General features: G+C 34.4%; 1 non-coding gene across 1 annotated transcript; it reads left to right on the top strand.

Annotated features, from left to right (window-relative positions):
* Positions 1 to 1,283: 1,283 nt before the first annotated feature.
* LOC121205338 (small nucleolar RNA R71) lies at positions 1,284 to 1,389 on the top strand. Its single transcript, XR_005900419.1, has one exon. It is a non-coding gene; the product is annotated as a small nucleolar RNA R71 (small nucleolar RNA).
* Positions 1,390 to 4,838: the final 3,449 nt, after the last annotated feature.

Genomic DNA, 4,838 nt, shown 5'->3' with positions numbered 1-4,838 from the left:
CCGGAGTCGTCCAGTAACTTGTTACTATCCATCATTTCCCTTTTCTGTCTCTTTTTTTCATCGTAATCCTTCCATTGAATGTTGAATAATCTTGGATCTTTCCACTTGTCTTCTTCCTTTGGACTATGTCTTCCCGCACACATCACACTCAAAAAATACCTTTGATCAAGGCTATTAGGGGTTTCATAGAATAATGAAAATTATTCATTCCCTAATTTTTTTTATTCCCTCATCTTGAGAATCATGGCTGTATTTAAACACCTCTATCTCACTATCAATTGTCATGGTTAACTCATTTTTCTCAAGATCGATGGTTGATCTAAACATGCCCAAAAATGACCTAACTAACAGTATGAGGATCTTTTGATTTTCTTTGAAGTATAGAACTACAAATTTGACAGGGATTATGAAATTCCTTACCTTAACTAACATGTTCTCAAGTACACAGTTTGGGCATACTAAAGACCTATCAGCTAATTATAGTGTTATCGATGTGTTTTTCAACTCCTATAATTTAAGTTTTCTATAGATTGAAAGGGCCATTAAATTAATGTTGGCTCATAAATCACAAAGGGCCTTACTAAAATATATGTCCCCTATCTCTATTGGAATTGTAAAAGTTCCTGGATCTTTAAATTTTAGGGGTATTTTCTTAGCAATGATAGCACTACAAGAGGTATCGATGTTAAGTTGTTTTTCCTTTTTGAACTTCTTATGCCTTGACATGATTTCCTTTTAAGTACTTGGCATATTTTGGTATTTTATTAATTAATTCTAAAAGGGGGTAAATTAACATTATTGAACTTGAATAAGTTTAGAAAATTTACAAAGTTTTCTTCGCCCTTCCTTCGTTTGGCCTCGATCCCTGATAGGAATGGTAATTCTGTGCTCACAAGGTTTGAGATTATCGACTCAATCATTGGTTCAACCACTTTTTTACTCAGCTCTTCAAGCTTATTTTTGTCCAAAAAAATTGCTCAATAGATCCGATGAATCCTCGTCTACTTGAATGGGAGCACTAGTGTTGTCAAGGGTTTTACCTGACCGTAAAGCAATTGCACTCACATGCTCTTTTCCATCCCTATGGGGATTATTTTTTGTGATACTAGGGATTCTGGTACCAAATTACCTTTGCATGTTGCTCATCACCTTTATCATCAATAATTTAACAGGCTCGCCTGTACATGTAGCTCATCAATGCTCATCCGGATGCGCCATCTAGTGTAGACCTCAAATTGTTATTTGAACCACTATAAAACATCTGCATCTGAATCCATTATTGCATTCCATGATGGGGACACTTCCTTAATAGTGACTTAAATCGATCCCAAGCTTCGTATAAAATTTCACCTTTGAACTGCTTGAAGTTGATGATCTCACGGTGGAGTTGGATAAATCTACTGATCAAGAAAATTTTGTGTAGAAAATTTCTTACTAATTCGTCCCACGTGGTTATGGAACCTGGTTCTAATGAATCCAACCAGTCAGTCGTGTGGTCACATAAGGATAAAGGAAATAACCAAAGAAAAATAGAGCCATGGGTTACCCGTTGTATTTGAAAGTGTCACACAACTGGAGGAACTGCTTTAGGTGTTCATTTGGATCCTCTATCATGTTCTTTAAGAATTGTAAGGTATTTTGGATCATTTGGATCATAGTCATCTTGATCTCAAAATTATTGGTGTTGATCGTCGATCGTTCAATATTGCCTCACACGAAAACTAGCGTTGTAGTGCATACTCACGCAATGTTCTTTTAGCCATCAGTAGCTCTTCACAGATCAGTGCTTGTGGTTCAAGTGGATCATCAAACTGTGGATTTCCCGAGGCAAATCAACTACCATGGGTGGATCGTTTTGCATCAAGTGATGATTGCGTTTCAGAATTCATTTTGGGTTAGGATATGGCTCGATTGGAACGCTTCCACTTTGAGTCCTAAACTGAAATTAGAGACAAAGAAATAAAAATTAATAACTAAAAATAAATCTTAATAATTAAAAATATAAAAATAAAATAAAATAAAGAAATCGTATTTATAATTTTTAATTTTCCAATTTATTTCTATTAGGTGCAGAAAATAAATTTAAATATAATGTCGAAACCTCTCGGCAACGAGGCCAACAACTTGACTTTCTCCAAACGTGCGAACGTTTAGAGTAAAAATCGTGCCAAAAAAAAGATATCTACAAGTGAACATGTCAAATTATAATATAGTTTTGTATTATAACGAAAAACAAGGAAGTATTCTGAGGATCTTACGCAATGGAGGTTGAATTAAATCATATTATCTACACTAGTAGTGTAACAGCTCGATTTTAGGTCAAATCGAAACAGTGATTTCAGGACTACAAATTCAAAGTCAAAATATTTATTTTACTATTTTAACAAGATCTACAGCATGATAGATTAATTATGTGAAAGTTTGGTAAAGAAATTTTACCGTTTAAATGCTTAATTAGGTAAAAAGGACTAAATCGCGTAAAGCATAAAACTTGTGTTCTATTAGCTAAAGGTATTAAATAGCTATAGAACCTAAAATTTAAGGTCCTAAAGTGGTAAATAGACCATTTATGGTTAGGGGAGGATGATAGCATTGCAATTGGTATAATTTTGAATTAATTTTAAAGTTAAAATGGTAAATGGTTAATAAATGTTATAATAATTAAAACAAAATTCATTTTATGTTATCATCGTCTTCCTTAGCCGATTATTGCAAGGATAAAAGCCAAAATTTTTAGGTTTTCATTAGGCCAAGCTTCATTTGTCAATTAAGGTATGGTTGTAGCTCGATTTTTAATGATTTCTATGTTTTTGAGCTCGTTGCAGCTTAATCTGGCTAACCCGTACCTTTGTTTTTGAAACTATTATAGATTTTGGATGATGCTATTGTTGAATGCTTGTGTATTTAAATTTTTAATGATAGATATACAAGTTTTGTTAAGTGATTTTTGACAAAAATGTCAATTAGGGATTAAATTGAGAAAATGTGAAATGTTGTAGTTAAAAGTGTGAAATAAATGAAAATATGGGCTACTATAAAGTTGTATTAAATTCGGCTACCATGGGTATTGGCCTAATTGTGTAATTTTGCATTTTTATGTGTTAAGGACTAAATTGCAAAGTGTTAAAAGTCTAGGGTAAAATTGGAAATTGGCCAAAATGAATGTTTTAGGCTAAATTGAATTGAATGAAAGTTTGAATGAGTTAATTTGATATTATATAGATCAAGATAAGCAAATATCAGAACTAGATCGGGGAAAACGAAAAGTAGACAAATAGCAAATAGTTTTATCCGAGGATACAAGGTAAGTTCGTATAATTAGAATCAACTTCTATATATATTTGAAAATATTTGAAACGAATATTTATGATTGAGTAATTGATACACTTGAATTACAAATGCATTATAGATATATTATATTTGTTACTGAGCCCCGATTGAACTATATGAATTCATAGGATACGAGTGACTTGTCACTAGGGTTATCGTTTTGGTCGAGCTCTTGCATTTTTTGTGGACTCACCATAGCTCGTATGAGCTTACTGATATATCAGCTCGTAAGAGCTTACTGTTTTCAGCTCATTGGAGCTTACTGTTCAGGTCGTATGAGCTTACTGTTTAGCTCGATAGAGCTTACTGTTTAGCTCGATAGAGCTTACCGTTTCAGTTCAATAGAGCTTATTGTTCATCAGCTCAGGAGGAGCTTACCGATCATAGCTCAAAAGAGCATAAGTGATAATGAATTGATGGATTACTGATATTAGTCACCAAGTATCTTTTGAATTTCTAATAAGTTCAACGGGCACAAATTGTAACACCCCAAACCCGGCCTGGAAGTTTGGCTCGAATCTGGCGTGTCACATTGAAGTGTTTTTCGGAAACCATGTTTCCATTAAAAACCCTTCTTAGTAATTAAAAACTTGTACCCTTTTTAAACCTTGTTAGAAAACCTCAACTGAATATCATTCTTAACAACTTTGTAAAAAAAAATCCTGGCAGTTGCGGACACTTAATTTAAAAACAATTGCGGTTACGTGATGTTTTGAACAACAGTAGTTGCTTTGGAAAACCGTGTTCTAATACAAGCAATTATAAGAACAATAAATAAAAATCCAAATTTGAAATCCAGAAAATTACAACGGCTTTACTACAACCCACATAAAAACATTTAAAAGCAATAATCAAAACTATAACATAAATAGTGTGTGTGGCTTCCTCCGAGCCCCTCGTAACCCCGATCCATCTAAGGCTGGAAATTACCTGAAAGGTTAATAAACGGGGTAAGTTTACGAAAACTTAGTGTGAAATCCCCTACTATAAAAAGGAACAGTCAGTCATATAAAAGAATTAAACGTCTGGCCCCAGCCTTACTTACAGTTTCAGTACCAATTGGGCCTTAGCCCATTATAACAGACAGTACCAGATGGGCTTTAACCTATTACAGAATAAGAAACATTATCAGAACTAGAATCAAAATCAGAATCAGAATTAGGTGACAGAATCAGAATCAGAATCAGTATTAGGTAACAGAATCAAAATCAGAATGTGAATGCAATCCCCACCCAGCCTATAACCAACCGCTACACTCCACCCGTACCAGCCCTACACTCCATGTGGGGAATAGCTCAACCCACCCAGCCCTACACTCCACAGTTGCAGCATTGCTGCTCAGATATCAGTAAGTTGAGGCAAAGCCTCCAGTACGTGGACAAGCCACTTTCAGTACTTCCTCCATCAGTATAACCCATAACCCATGCAACAGATATAAATGTCATGGCATACAACATACAGAATCAGAATATCTGCCCATATTTGAATCAAACAGTCACAGTCAAGTC

This window comes from Gossypium hirsutum, chromosome A08, assembly GCF_007990345.1.
Source record: "Gossypium hirsutum isolate 1008001.06 chromosome A08, Gossypium_hirsutum_v2.1, whole genome shotgun sequence".
Lineage (NCBI taxonomy): Eukaryota > Viridiplantae > Streptophyta > Magnoliopsida > Malvales > Malvaceae > Gossypium > Gossypium hirsutum.
Note: the sequence above shows the minus strand (reverse complement) of the source record. Positions and strands in the feature narration are given on the sequence as shown.